This window comes from Nannospalax galili, unplaced genomic scaffold (assembly GCF_000622305.1).
Source record: "Nannospalax galili isolate Female #2095 unplaced genomic scaffold, S.galili_v1.0 scaffold173, whole genome shotgun sequence".
Classification (NCBI taxonomy): Eukaryota; Metazoa; Chordata; class Mammalia; order Rodentia; family Spalacidae; genus Nannospalax; species Nannospalax galili.
The window spans coordinates 944040-960254 of NW_008334442.1; the positions used below are offsets into that span (position 1 = coordinate 944040).

General features: G+C 37.9%; 1 protein-coding gene and 1 pseudogene across 7 annotated transcripts in view; one reads left to right on the plus strand and one right to left on the minus strand.

Annotated features, from left to right (window-relative positions):
* Positions 1-16215, plus strand: part of Kiaa0825 (KIAA0825 ortholog) — a 485775-nt gene that overhangs the window by 352344 nt on the left and 117216 nt on the right. The gene's annotated exons all lie outside the window — the stretch shown is intronic.
* LOC103731036 overlaps positions 5199-16215 on the minus strand; it is a 75543-nt pseudogene continuing 64526 nt past the window's right edge.

Genomic DNA, 16215 nt, shown 5'->3' on the forward strand with positions numbered 1-16215 from the left:
AAATTTGAAAGTGATGCATCTTAGCTCAGGAAATGGTTATTGAATATGTCAATGCTGGTGTAATGAAATTCTTCTTCTAAGTATGTGGTTATTAAATAAATAATTAACTGGAAAAAATATAAAGACACTGATGGTTACCCGTTCATTCAATCAACATACTTGTGTTAAGTGTTTTCTCTGTGTCAGTGCTCTGCTAGGCACCAGAGGAATAAAAAAACCTCAGTGTGTAGCCTTATGAATAGGTGAACAGTGTCTACCACAAAGGCTGCATATAGTACATTGTTACGTGTGTGTTTAATGTGTTCTCAGAACACAGATGAGCAACCAGCTTAATTCAACTTGAGGACAGAGAGAAACGATTGCATGTAAGAGATGACTTATAAGATTGAATGAAAGGAGTAATCGGAGATGACCAGATGGGAAGAGGGGGAAGGCATATGCTAGGCTGAGGAAATGGCATTGGCAAAGACATAGAAGTGTGGGGAAAAACTTGGCACTGTTTGAAAATAGAGCGTTTCATTGTGGTTGGAAGGTAGGAAATGTAGAAAATGTGGTTACAACATGATAGAAACATCATTTGAGTTCAGGTAGAAATAATCTGCACAGCCTATGACTTGGTAACTCTTTTAAAAATTCTTATTACAAGGCTGTCCTACTGTATCAGATGATAGTGTGATTTTACAGATAATCTAGACCTGCAAAAGAAGAGTTAGAAGAATGAACCTATCCAAGTCAGAGTCACCAAAGTCTAGAATGTGCCCAGTGCATCAGGGGTAAAGAGAGAGTAAACAATCTGGAAAACATTGGCAGAGTTGATAAAATGTGTTCAGATATCTGACACCAAAGCAATGGCATTAATAAAGCGAGACGTATTGGAGAAAAAGATCTTGGCAAAAGGGAAGAAGTCTGCTTTGGGGCATGTTGAGTTTCCTGTTGGAAACTCAGGAGAAAGTCAAGACTAAAACATAAATTTGGGAGTGATTAGTGTTCAGGATTGTTGAACAAATGGGAGGAAGTGCTCCCCAGTGGGAAGAGCATATGGAGTGGAAAGAGAAGCCAGTGCCAAGGCATAGGGATCTGCTTCTGGCAGATGTGAGGAGAAAACGGATCTTAAGTGGGGAAAAACCAAAGAAGCCAAGAACTTCTCTATAAAGGAAGTGACAGGGCTTACATTCGCTCAATAAATGTGGAGATGGGGAGAAAGGGGCGGGTAGACAGAATAGAGGACTAATCTAGTAAACTAATAGGTAGAAAGAATGAGGACTTCGGTACTAGAATTAGAAGCAATAAATCACCTGAAGACTGTTAGTTACAGCTAGATCAGAAAAACAAGCAGGCACTTCCTGTGCTATTTTCTATGGTTGAATATCTTGCTTTTTATTTCTTTCAAAATCTCTGAAGTGCCTTCTGGCCTCAGAACATCCTCTGAAAGTTGTTTGGTTGAGGGCCCTACCTACAACTCAGCAGTGAGGCTTCTGCCCCAATGGGAGCCTCCTCTAGTTTAGCACCTGAGAATCCTTTTCTACTGAGATTGCACTGAGTCTGAAACAGGGTAAAATTACAGGGGTAAGACGCTTGTGTCTCCCTCAGAACAAAAGCAAAGTGACTATGTTGAGACAATACAGTCACCATTTACCAGGACTCTCTACCTGACTTAGAAAACCTCTCAATTCCTACTTCCGTCAGTCTTACTTCAGTAAAGATCAAATTTTAAGCCTCACATTTACTAAGAAACCTAGTTTTCCCAATCTGTTTATTGCCTGTTCCTCAGCTTGTCTTGACCCATTGATCAGGTTTTAAATATTCGTTTATCACCGTTCCTATGATTTTATTTACTTTAAACAGCTGAGTTTTTTTCATCCTCAATCACCTACATTTCACAAAATTTTTAACTTCTTTTTTACTTTCAAAGTATCTACTATAGTTCAGCCAAATTATAGCCATTTAATCTTTCATAGAAATAAATATGGCCTCTTTGAATTTGTTCTGTTCACATACATATACTTGTTTAAAGACTATTAAGTGAGCACTCACCACTCTTGTGATTATATTAACCACTGGGGTAATAATTGTTATCAAAAGGGCATGGTACTTGCTATAATGGGGCTTATAGTCTAGTGGGAGGAATATGATACAATTAAAGACTAATTGTGATATATGCTATAATAAGGATAAAAAGGTCAAGAAAACTTCCTGGCAGACGAGACTATAAAGCATAGGGAGTTAACCAGGCAAACATGAAGACTATAGAAGAAATGGTCCAAGTGCATTAGACAACATGAAGGAGTTCACTGTGATCAGAGATGGAATCTGAGAGGAGAGTAGCAAGAGAAAATGTCACTGTGAGGCTATGGCAGAGACTTACAAGTCACAAAAACTTTACTGAGCAAGAGTGTTAGCCTAACGGTAATTAGAAGCCACTGAAAATTTAAAGCAGGAAAACATGGCAGTGTTTACAATTCTATAGCTAGCTATTTTTAATTATTGAAAAGTGACACATGACACACCATAAAAGGACAATTCCTATGAGCATTTCTTAAGTCATTTTTCAGAGAATTTCTTTCTGTATGTGCATGTTACACAGAAGAGTACAGGTGTACACATGTGTACAAATGTGGAAGTCAGAGGAGAACTTCAGTTGTTCACAGCTACATGTGCCAGGTGTTTCTGGGGATTCTCCTGTATAGCACAGGAGTCACAGACATTTGTGCCACTATGTCTACTCAACATGGGATCTGAGCATCCAAACTCAGGTCACCAGGTTTGTATATCAAGCACTATACCCACTGAGTTATCTCCCAGCCCTTTCAGAAAATTTCTGTCTATACATGAATATGCATATGTATGTTTGCATATATATGTCCTTTTGTGATTCACATAAAAGCATATTTAAGGAAATTTCAGTTTTTCCTACTTGGCAATGTGACATGATAAATTTTCTCATATTACTATATGAAGATCCACTTTAATCTTTTTAACTTCCATATTGTTATATAGATACACTAATTTCTGGAGCATATATTTTCATTATGAAAATCTGATTAAAGGCAACTATTGTTTAACTATATATGTATATAAAAGTATTTAAATTTTAACAAATATTTAAATTTCTTTCCATAGAAGTTATGCTAATTTATGTACCCATTAATAGTCTGTAAGTCTTATTACACCCATGTGCTCAAACTTTTGTCTTTCTCATTCTAATAGGTGAAAAAAAATCTAATTTTAGTTTGTATTTCCTTTATGAGTCAAGTAAAGCATGTCTTATATTGTCTTATATTCTTTTTTAAATGATTTATTTTATTTTAAATTATGTGTATGTGTGTTTGTGTGTGGGGGTATATACATGAGTGCAGAGGCTCTCAGAGGACAGAAGAGTGTATCAAATTTCCTGAAGCTGGAGTTGCAGGTGGTTGTGAGCTGCCTGCATGAGTGCTGGGAGCTGAGCTCAGGTCCTTGGCAAGAATAATATGTGCTTATAACCACTGAGCTATCTCTCAAGCCCATCTCTTATATTCTTACAATCTACTTTTGAAATTCGCTGCTTAGGTCCTTTGTCCGTATTTCTTTTTTAAAAATTTTTATCGAATTATTGTAAATTTAAAACAGAACAACTTAATCAACTTCATATGCCCTCCTTCATTGCCACCCATCCATAGACCCCCCCACTGAAATTCATACATTCTTTCATTTATGTTAAGGCCTATCATGTCAAGTTAATGTACCCAGATATGCTTCAGTACAAGTTCATCCAGTGGGGTCTAGTCAGCCTATCTAGAGTCCCTCTCTTTAAGATCAGCTGTTCCTCACCCAGCAATAATCAGCTGCCAATAATTCTTCAACTAAGATTGAGACCTGCTCCCCATTTCCACAGTTCTGTGCTGGATTTTTATCTGCTTCACTTTGCATGGGTCTTGTGCATGGTGATACCATTGCTGTAGGTTCATATGAGAAGGGTCCAAGGAGCCTGTACGACTCCATTTCCATATGGTCATGCACCTCCTCCCTGGCTCTTACAACCTTTCCACACCCTCTTCCACAATGATCTCTGAGCCCTGGGGTGGGGGGATGGTGGTCAGTTTTAATATAGAAGTCCTGTCCAAGGACCCACACTCTGTAGATTCTTATTCTCTACGTTTTGTCCATTTGTGACCTTTTGTGTTCCTGGCACTCTGTTGCATGAGGGAGCTTCATTGATGAGAATTGAAAAATGTATGTGTTCTCTTCATCCCTTGTTCTATGTTCCATAAGCCTTAAGTGTAGAGGTTGCATCATAGATGTGCCACTTAGGCTTGGGCAATTCACAGACAATCTCAGTGTGTGACCAGTTGTGGAACTCTGTAATAATCTCTGTCTGATGAAAAAGAAACTTTTTTCATTAGTGGTTAACTGAGATATTGTCTCTAAATTTAAGGTTCCATATTCTGCACATAGTAAGAAATTACATTTCTCTAGGGATGTGACAGCCTTGAGGTTTTCTCTAAGATCTATGATCTCTCCAGCTGTGTATTTGTCTAGGTTTACAGTAATACACATGAGTTTCCTCCAACTGAGTGGGCTTTAAGTCCAATTAGGTAGCTGTTGATTATCAGTAAGATAAAATTGCCACTACTACAACAATGTCATTTGTTGTGTCAATCATTAATGTGGTTATTAGGCCTTGAAGCTGGGATTGACCGTCAACTGATGGTCTCCCTTACCAGCTTGCATAGTGCTTTCCAAAGCTATGAAATCTAGCCTTCAGGGGAGATGGCTTCCAGGTCAGTTCCAGCTCCATTGCTCCAAATCCTGAGCCCCGTCTTCAGCAATACGATCTTACCTTCAAGTTCTGGTAGGCAAGCATGGGCTGTGGCAATACCCTGCGTAATCTGGGGATTCTCTTGGACTACCCTGGCCAACAACTAAAAGGAAGGTTTCTCCTCTCAGGCACTGTTTCTTGTTATGTAGCCTTCAGCTATACACATTGACTCATGTAGTGATATTGTATGTGTAATTTTTCAGTAGGCTTTTAGACTAACATGATTTCCTCTGGTTTTTTTTTTTTTATTAGTGGTGCATCTCACAGATACATTTATTGGTGCCACAAGTAAATGGTACTTAGGCAAGAATACGGTGACATTCCATGTTCCCAACTAACACAGCTTGCATAAATTTACAGGCTGACTTAGGATTCATCTTGAGTGTACTCAGGGAGCAGGTTAATCATGACCATGACCATGAGAAGGTGTAGCACCTTTCAAAGCTTTACTTTTATTTTTTATCAGCACTCCTGGTTTTATAAACAATGAATGACATCAACCCCACTCCTACCCAAATTCCCTGGTAAACCTGTGTATAACAGGGCTTCAAGGGGATCCAGACATTCTTAATTAAGCTTTGAAGTATCTTCACTAAACCAAGGCCTCAGGCCACACCGAGCCCCCACAACCTTCCTCTTTTTTTATACTAACTAGGCATTATTTATTTTTCCTCTCTCTCTCTCCCTGTCTAACCCTCTCTGCACACCTTCCCCATTTAAAGTACTCCAATTTTCCCCATTTCTCCCTTAATAATCCCCATTTCAAGTGTCTGTGCCCAAAGGAGTGGCATAACTGGGTCATATGGTAGATTCGTTTTTAGTTTTGTAAGAGTTCTCCACACTGCTTTCCATAGGGGTTGCAAAAGTTTGCAATCCCACCAGCAGTGAGTGAGTGTTCCCCTTTCTCCACATCCTCACCAGCATTTGGTATCATTTGTTCTCTTCATCTTAGCCAGTCTGACTGGCATAAGATGAAATCTTAAGGTGGTTTTAATTTGCATTACTGTAATTATTAACGATGTTGACCACATTTTAAGATGTCTCTTAGTCATCTTTCTTCTTTTGAGAACTCGCTGTTCAGATCTATAGCCCATCTTTAACTGGGCTTTGTTTTCTTGATTCTTTGTTTTTTTCGAGTTTTTAATATAGTCTGGATTTGAAACCTCTGTCAGATTTGCCACTGGTGAAGATTTTCCCCGACTCGGTGGGTTTTTTCTTTACTTTCTTGGTTGTTTCGTTTGCTGTTCAGAAGCTTTTTAGTTTAATGAAGTCCCACTTGTTGATTGTTGACCTTAATTCCTGAGCAACTGATAAGTGATTAGGAAGTCCTTTCCTACACCTGTATCTTGTAGGTTACTGTCAATGTTTTTTTTTTTTTTTTCTAAGTTTTAGGGTTTTAGGTTTCACATTGCAGTCTTTGATCCATTTGGAGTTGACTTTTGCGCAAGGTGAAAGATAAGGATATAGTTTCATTCTTCTACAAGTGGAGATCCAACTTTGCCAGCACCATTTGTTGAAGATGTGTCTTTCCTCCATTGTGTGCTCTTGGCACCTTTGTCAAACATCAGGTGGCTGAAATTGTATGTACTCATGTTTGGGTCTTCAATTATTTTCCATTGATCTATGTGTCTATTTTTGTGCAATACCATACTGTTTTTATTACTGTGACTCTGTGGTATAGTTTGGGATCTAGTACAGTAATCCCTCCAGCATTGCTCCTTTTGCTTAGGGTTGCTTTGACTATCGGGGGTCTTTTATGCTTCCATATGAATTTAAGGATTTTTTTTCTAATTCCATGAAGTATGTCATGGGAATTTTGATTGGGATTGCATTGAATCTATGTACTTTGGTAGGATTGTCATTTTCAAAATATTAATTCTTCCAATCCATGAGCATGGGAGGTCCTTCCACTTTCTGTTGTCTTTCTCCATCTCTATCTTTATAGATTTTAATTTTTGTTGTAGAGATCTTTGATGTCTTTAGTCAGGTTTATTCCAAGATATTTTTTTGAGGTTATTGTGAATGGGAGGGTTTCCCTTTACTATTTTTCTGATTGCTTGTTATTGGTATATAGAAAGTCTACTGATTTTTGTAGCTTAATTTTATAACCTGCCACTTTACTGAAAGTGTTGATCAGTTCTAGGAGTTCTCTGGTCGAATTTTGGGGATCTCTTAGGTATAGCATCATATCACCTGCAAAAAGGAATAATTTGACGTTTCCTTTTCCAACTAGTACTCCTTTACTTTCCTTCTCTTGTCTTAATTTCCCTAGCAAGAGTTTCAAGCACTGTATTGAAAAGGAGTGGAGATAGTGGACAACCCTGTCTGGTTCTTGTTTTTAATGGGAATGCTTCCAGTTTTTTTCCATTTAGAATGATGTTGGCTATGGGTTTGTTGTGTATAGCTTTAATTATGTTGAAGTATGTTCCCTCCAGACCAGTTCCTTCTAGGACTCTTAGCATGAATGCATGTTGGATTTTTGTCGAAGGCCTTTTCTGCGTCTATTGAAATGACAATGTGGTTTTTGTCTTTGAGTCAATTTATATGACTTACGATGTTTATTGACTTGTGTATATTGAACCACCCTTGAATCTCTTGAGTAAAGCCTACTTGATCATGGTGAATGATCTTCTTGATGTGTGTCTGTATGTGGTTTGCAAGTATTTTGTCGAATTTTTGCATCTATGTTCATTAAGGGTATGGGTGTATAGGTTTCTTTTTTTCATTGTATCATTACCTGGTTTTGGTATTAAGAGTGATGCTAGCTTCATAGAAGGAATTTGGGAGTTCTCCCTCTGTTTCTATCTTCTTGAATAATTTAAATAGTATTGGTTGTAGATCTTCTTTAAATGTCTGGTTGAATTCTGCTGTAAATCCATCTGGGCCTGGGCTTTTTTTAGTTGGGAAGTTTTGTATTATTTTTTTGTTTTCTTATGTGTTGTGGGTCTGTTTAAGCTGTTGATCTCTTCTTCGTTTAACTTTGGTGGTTCCCATGATTTTAGATATCCATCCATTTCTTTTGGGTTTTAAAGTATTCCCTTATAATATTCTGGATCTTTTGGGTGCCTGTTGTGGTGTTTCCCCTTTTATCTCTGATTTTGTTTATTTGAATTTACTTTTTCTTTCTTTTGGTTAAGTGGGCTAATGGTCTATCTTGTTTAGCTTTTCGAAAAACCAGCTCTTAGATTCATTGATTTTTTTTTAAATATTGTTTTCTTTGTTTCTATTTCATTCATTTCTGCTCTGATTTTTTGTTATTTCTTCTTGTCTGCTGAGTTTGAGTTCTTGCCTTTTGAGTGTCTGGAGATGCAATGTTAAGTCATTTATTTGGGCTCTTTCTGATTTTTTAACCTAGGCACTTAGAGCTATAAACTTTCCTCTTAGGACTGCTTTTAAAGTGTCTAAGAGGTTTTGTTGTATTGCATTGTCCTTTTCATTTAATTCCAGGAATACTTTTATTTCTTTCTTAATTTCTCCTTTGATCCACTCATCATTCAGTAGTGTGTTGTTTAATCTCCATGAGTTCCTGAAGTTACTAGGGTTTCTTCCAGTGTTGATTTTAAGCTTCATTGCATTGTGGTATGATAGAATGTATGGAATTATTTTAATTTTTTTGTATATTCTGAGATTTGTTTTGTGCCCCAATATATGGACAATTTTTGAGAAAGTTCCATGGGATGCTGAGCAGAAAGTGTATTCTTTGGTGCTTCGGTGGAATATTTGGAAGATGTCGGTTAGGTCCATTTGATGTATGGCATTGTTTAATTCAGATGTCTCTCTGTTTATTCTCTGTCCAGTTGACCTGTCTAATGGAAACAGTGAGGTATTTGAGTCCCTTAATATAATTAAGTTGGGGTTAATCTGTGTCTTAAAGTCCTGTCATGTTGTTTTTAGGAATTTGGGTGCATCGGAGTTTGGTGCATATATGATCATGATTGTAATATCTTCTTGGTTAAGAAGATATATCACTTCAAAATGAAGTGACCCTCTTTATCTCTTCTGATTATTTTTATTTTGAAGTCTATTTTGTCAAATATTAACATTACAAGCCCTGCTTGTTTCTTAGTGCCATTTGCTTGAAAAATTATTTTCCATCCCTTTACAATAAGGTAGTGCCTGTCCTTGAAGATGAGATAGGTCCAAGGTTTCTTGCAGACAACAAAAGAAAGGATTTTGTTTCTTAATCCATTCAACTAGCCTGTGTCTTTTGACTGGGGAGTTCAGTCATTGATATTTAAAGGTATCCTTTTGAATAATGTTTGCATTCTTTGTCTCATTTTGTGTTTCCACAATTATACTTTCATTTAGTTTCTTTCTTTTGCCCCTGGGGTATAGTTGTTCCTTTCTCTGCTCTTTGTATTGCTTCACATATTCTTTGAAGGGCCCGTTTTTTGAACATGTATTCTTTCAACATATTTATGTCATGGAATGTATTCCTTTCCCCTTCGATTAAAGTAGACATTTTTGCTGGATACAATATTCTGGGTTAGCATCTATGGTCATTTAGAACTGGAAATACGTTGGTCCAGGCTCTTCTGGCTTTCATAGTTTGCACTGAAAAGACAGCTGTAATTCTGACGGGTTTTCCTTTATATGTGAGTTGTTTTTCTTTTGCAGCTTTCAGTATTCTCTCTTTGTTCTGTACATTTAGTGCTTTTACTATGATTTTCCTTGAGGAGTTTTTGTCCTGGTCCTTTCAATTTGGTGTTCTATGTCCTTCCTGTATTTGTATGGAGATGTCTTTCCTTAGTTTTTGGAAATTTTCTTCTACAATGCTGTTTAAGATCTGGTCAATACCATTAACCTGGAATTCTTCTCCTTCCTCTGTGCCTATGATGCATAAATTTGATCCTTTCATAATATCCCATATTTTCTTCATATTCTAGTTCTGTGGGTTTTTTAAAATTTCTCATAATCTTGCTTGAGCAGTCCAATTCTTCAACTTTATCCTCCAGTGTTGATATTCTGTTTTCCATTTCATTCATTCTGACTGTCAGGGTTTCTCCTGTCACTTCAAATTGGCTTATTGAATTTTTCACTTCCTTCATTTCAGCCTGAGTTCTCTTCAATTTTTCTAACTCTTTTGTGAATTCAGTTAGAAGTTTATCCCTATCTGCTTTTAGTTCTTTGATTCATTTGTTTGTGTGTTCTTTAAATTCATTGAATTCCTTGATCATGTTTATGATTGTTCTTTTAAGTTCTGTGTCCTGATTTATCTCTAGGGCATTCTCCTTGTAGAACTCCTCTAAAGGACTGGTGGAGTTTTGTGGGAACATGCTGTTTTGGTTTTCCATATTATTATTTTTTTATTTTGATTTTGGCATGTGGGTTTCTTTTGCTATTTACGATTCTGGTATGAAACTCAAGCCTTCTTTTCTTGAGTTTATGTTTGCTTTTGTTCATATTATTGGTGTGCCTTGGTTGTTTTCTTATTGGGCATGTAAAGCTGGTTGGTCTAGGTTTCAGGTTCTCTCAGATTTTATTTTGTAGGGAACTGATGGTTTTGGATTGGGGCTACTCAGGAGCTCCCACAGGGGCCCAATTCAGGCTCCATTCAGGTACCCTCTGGCTTTCTTCTAACTATTCTGGACCCCTACTCATGGGAACACCATGTGGAGTCCAGATCCAGGCACTATCTGGTGGTCAACATTGAACATCTTATCCTTATGTCTCCAACTCTAAAGTGCCAAGATTACAGTTTTGTATTACTACATCCAGTTTTTCAATTTAGATAATTTTTTAAACAAAATTCTAAGGGAGAAAAATCAATCAATGGTCCATCCCCAACTTTAAGCACTAATGACCACAGCAATGACCAACACAGCAAACTATATTAGTGTAGTAGTGGCACTTTTATCTTAGGGGTAATCAACAGCTACCTAATTGGTAGCTTAAAGTGCACTCAATAAGAAGGAACTCATGTGTGGTACTGTAAACATAGACAAATACATATGACTGTAGAGGTCCTAGATCCTAGAGAAAGCCCTACTTCTTTCACATCCATTGTCAAATGTAACTTCTCACTATATGCTAAGTATGGATCCTTATGTTTACAGACATATACCAGTCACCATTCGTCACTGAAGCTTCTTTTGCAACAGATGAAGACTATTACAGCATTCCATAACTGGTTACACACAGAGAATAAGTGTCTGTGAGATGCCCAACCCTAAGTGACACAACTACAATGGAATTTCTAAGGCTCAGGGAACACGATGGAACATGGAGTAGAAAGAATACTAATGCATCTCTCAACTCTCACCAGGGAAGGCCCCTCATGTATCAGAGGGCGATGGACACAAAAGGCCACAGCTGGCCAAAGTGTAGAGAATAAGAGATTTCAGAGCGTGTGTCCCTGGATAGGATTCCTATATTAAATTTCCCCTAACTATGGCTCAAGGACCTTTGTGAAAGAAGGCACAGAAAGATTGTAAGAGCCAGGGTGGTGCATGACCATAAGGAAACAGAGTATTCCAAGATACTGGGAACTTGCTCATATGAACTTACAGCAATGGTGACAGCATGCAGAAGACCCATGCAAACTCGATCAGGGGAAAACCCTCATAGAACTGGAGAAATGAGCAGCAGGCCCCAACTTTAGCCAAGGAACTATTGGCAACTGATCATTGCTGGGTGAGGGAGAGTTGATTTTTCTTTAAGGGAGTGGCACTAGACAAGATGAACAGACTTCAGTGGATGAACTCACACCAAGGGACATCTGGATATACAAACTTGACTTGATAAGCTTTAATATATATGACAAAATACATGAAATCCTGTGGGTAGACTATGGGGGATACAGATGGGGAGTCTAAATATGATCATGATGTATGAAATGCACAAAAATTAATAAAATATACATTAAAAGCACAATAGTTTCATACACGCATATCATATATTTTGATCAAATCTGTCCTTCAAGTCCTCCCCTCCAATTCCTCTACTATTCCTCTACCACTTTCCCCTTTCCACTTCATGTGTTCTGTTTTTAAACCCACTGAATCCAATTGGGGCTGTCTTTGTGGGCATGGGTTTAGGACCATCTCCTACAGCATGTAAAGTCTCTCTAGGATCACATCCCTGAAAAAAAATGACTCCCAACCCACCAGCAGCAATTAGCTGCCTACAGTTCGTCAGCTGGGGGCTGGGCTTCATGGACCTTCCCTACTTCCTTGCTGGGATTTTGGCTGATATGCCTTATCATGGCCCACAAATACTGTTTCTCTGAAGGCTTCCACTACTTTGGGCTCTTAGAATAATTCTGTCTCCTTTTCCATGATGGCCCTGAATTGGAAGGTGAGGGAATGTGATATAGTTGTCCCATTTGGGAACTGAGCACTCCAAAATCTCTTATTCTCTGCATGTTGACCAATTATAGGTCTCTGTATTAATAATCATCTTCTGCAAAAACAAGCTTCTCTGATGAAGAGTGAAAGATGCCCCAATCTATGGCTATAAGAGTTAGAACTGAAGGGGCAGTTTATTACTATGTTCATAGCAAAAGAAAAGTCTTGCATCAGTAGGCATATCTTGCCATGCCACTCATTATTGGTGCTCACAGGCTTCACAGCTGTGCAAGACTATTGGTTACTTTTCTCTCTTGGTAGCATGCATAGAACCTTCCAGCACTGAAAGCTGCCAGTAGGGATGAAGCTTCCAAGTCAGTACTAGCTTGATTTCTCCATGAGACATACATGTCTCAAGTATGTGGTGCCTTCAAAAATAGGGTCTTACCTTCATGTTCTAGAGGGTAACCAGGAGCAATGTTAATACCTTGTGATGGTTGAGGAATCTTTGGGTGCCCATCTGACCCACAATTCAAAGAGAGGTATCTCTTATCTGTCACTGGACTTTTTATTTGATAGCCTATGGTGTCTGGAAAGACATTGTCCTCCCATTATAGGGTAACTCCATTTAAACTCCTTTTGTGTGTGTATATGCATATGTTTTAGGAAGCTTCCACAGTAGTAGATTTCAATAATGCTTTTTTCAGATGTCTTTAGTGTTAGTTTTTCCTACCCATATTCCCTCCTCTACCCTCCCATCCCGTACCCCACTTAGCCCTTTCTATTCCATTATTTACCTTCCCCACTTCATATCAGTTGCATTCTATCCCCATTCCCTTGGAAACTTTACCCTGTAGCCTGTTACTAGTTTCCTGACTTTTATTGATACTCCAATTTAAACACACATATCTAAAGATTCAAAACTACCATCTACACATGAGAGAGAACTTGTGGTGTTTGTCTCTCTGGGTCTGAGTCACTTCACTCAGAATGATTATTTCTAGTTCCATCACTTACCTGTAAATATCATTACTTCATGTTTCTTTACAGGTAAATAATATTCCATTATATATGTACCACATACTCATTATTGGTCCTTCAATTGGTGGACATCTAAGTTGTTTCCATTTCCTGGCTTTTGTGAATAGAGCAGCAGTGAACATTAATGAGCAGGTATCTCTATAGTAGGATATGGAGTCCTTTGGGAATATGCCTAAGAGTGGTACTGCTGGATCATACAGTAGTTCTGTTTCCAGTTTTTAAAAAATATTTATTATTTATATTTTTATTTTATGCATATGACTGTATTGCCTGCACGTATGGAAGTGCACCAATGTCATGGAATGCCCACAGAGATCAAAAGAGGGTATCAGATCCCTTGAAACTGGAATCAAAAGAGGGTATCAGATCCCCTGAAACTGGAGTTACAGATGGTTGTTAGCCACCAGGTAAGTGCTGGGAATCAAACTCAGGCCCTCTGCAAGAGCAGCCAGTGCTTTTAACCACTGAGCCATCTCGCCAGGCCCATGTTTCTAGCTTTTTAAGGAATCTCCACACTGTATTCCATAGTGGCTGCACCAGTTTGTATTTCCACCAGCAGTGAATAAGTGTTCCCTTTCCCCATATCCTCTCCAGCATTTGTCATTGTTTTTCTTTTTGATCTTAGCCATTCTGACTGGGGTAGGGTGAAATCTCGAAGTAGTCTTAATTTGCAGTTCTCTGAGGGCTAAAGATGTTCAATATTTTAAAAAATATTTATCATCCATATTTCATCTTTTGAGAACTCTCTGTTTAGTTTATTGCCCAAGTTTTAATTTGGTTGCTTGATATTGATGTTTATTTTTTTTTAACTTTGTATATTCTAGATACTAACCCTCTGTCAGATGTTTGGCTGGTAATGATTTTTCCCATGCTATAGGCTGCCTCTTCACTTGAATGATGGTGTCTTTTGCTGTACAGAAGCTTTTAGTGTCATGAGATCCCATTTTTTCAATTGATCTTAAAGCCTGCACTATCAAGGTCTTGTTCAGAAAGTCTTTTCTTGTGCCCATAAGTTCCACTGTACTCTCTATTTTCACCTTTCTGTCCAGGCTATCAGGTCTTACATTGAGATCCTTGATCCATTTGGAGTTGAGTTTTGTACAAGATGAGAGATAGGAATCTAGTTTCATTATTCTACATATAGCTATCAGTTTAACAGCACTGTTTCTTAAAAAATGCTGTCTTTTCTCCAATGTATATTTTTGGCTTCTTAGTTCAAAATCAAGTGGCTGTTAGTATGTAGACTTAAGTATGGGCCTTCAATTCTATTCCACTAATCAGCGTGTCTGCTTTTATGACTATACCATGCTATTTTTCTTACTATAGCTCTGTAGTATAATTTGAAATCAGAAATACTGATGCCTCGCTTGGGCTATCCTGGATTTTGTGTGTGTGTGTGTGTGTGTGTGTGTGTGTGTGTGTGTGTGTGTGTTTCCATGTGAAATTTGAATGTTTTTATAATTTATGCAAAGAATTGTATTGGAATTTTACTAAGGATTTTTTTTTACTCTATAGATTACTTTTGATAGTGTGTTAGTTTGCTTTCTATTGCTGTGATAAAACACTGACAAAAACCAAGTTGGAAGGAAAGGATTTATTTCATCTTATTCTTCCACATGACAGTCCATTACTGAGAGAAGTCAAGGAAGGAGCTGAGCAGGGCAGAAACCTGGAGGCAGAAACTGAAACATAGACCATGGAGGAATGTTGCTCTCCTGACCTTTGCTCAGCCTTTTTTCTTATACAGTTTAGAACCATCTGCCCAGGGGTGGCACTACCCACAGTAGGCTGAGACTTCCTACATCACTCCACCATAAGAAAATGCCTCACAGACATGCCCTTGGGCTAATTGGGCAGAGGAAATTACCCAGCCAAGGTTCCCTCCTCTCAGGTATATTAAATTGACAACTGAAGTTATCCAGCACAAATAGGATGGCCATTTTTCAAAATATTAATCCTACCAATCCATGAGCATGGAAAGTCTTTCCATCTTCTGGTATCTTCCTCAATTTCTTCAATGTCTTAAAATTTTCATTGTACAAATCATTTACTTCCTTGGTTAGATTTATTCCATGATATTAGTTTTTGTTTTTGATGCTCAATTTGAATAATTTATGAAAAAAAGATTTAGTAATCTCTTTGGGCTATTTATTTTTAACTACTCTATTGGTGTTGTATAGAACTTTATTTTAAATGTGACCGCTATCCAATCTTTGCCTGCATTTGTATCCCTTGACCTAACAACATCATTTTTATATGAGTTAAACCTTTTTGAATTCCACTCAGCATTTTCTTTTTTTCATTTAAATAACTAATTTACTGAGAATTTCATACATACATATAAGGTGTTTTGATCAAATCCATGCCCAAAGAGATTACTAAATCTTTTCCCCCCTCTGAAGAGGGAACCCTAAAATCTTTTAAGGATGAGGTAAAGTTTTCATTCTTTCATTTATTTATTTTTATGGGGCTTTTGGCTACTCTAACATTCCCCCCCCCACCAAGAGGTATCCCTAAAATCTTTTAAGGATTAGATACAAACTCCCAAATACTTTGAACATTTTTGGCCTTTGGAAAAGAGTATGTTGCTAGAGGCCCAAGAACATTTGACTTTTAGCCAAGAAACTGGCTACATTTCTTTGGAGTCTTTTTACCCTAACTGCCGAGCCAATTCCTACCTCCTATTCTTGTCACACCATCCTCTGAAGGGGTTACCCAAATTGCCGATAGGGAATAGGGACGCCGACCACTCTGGGTTCTTCCATGCTGAACAAGGATGCAGGGTGAGGCAACTGGAATATCCCTTCAGTGGGTCTATCTAAAAGACTCACAAATTGCATGACTCTTATCTCAAGGAGGAAAAGAAAGTCTTTGAATCGTGAATAGGAGATGTGAAGAAGAAGTAAAGGCAAGAGTAATTAGCATTATAAGTTCTAGCCAGAGAACTAGAAAAAAGTCGGAACAGAGCAATTTTCAAATGTTCATATGAGAGTCCATTGGGATTTCTTGACAAGGGCTTCCAAAAGCATCCCTCTATTGGGTTCCTCCTCATTTTTCTTTTGTCTGCCAAGGCTGGACTCGAGATCGATG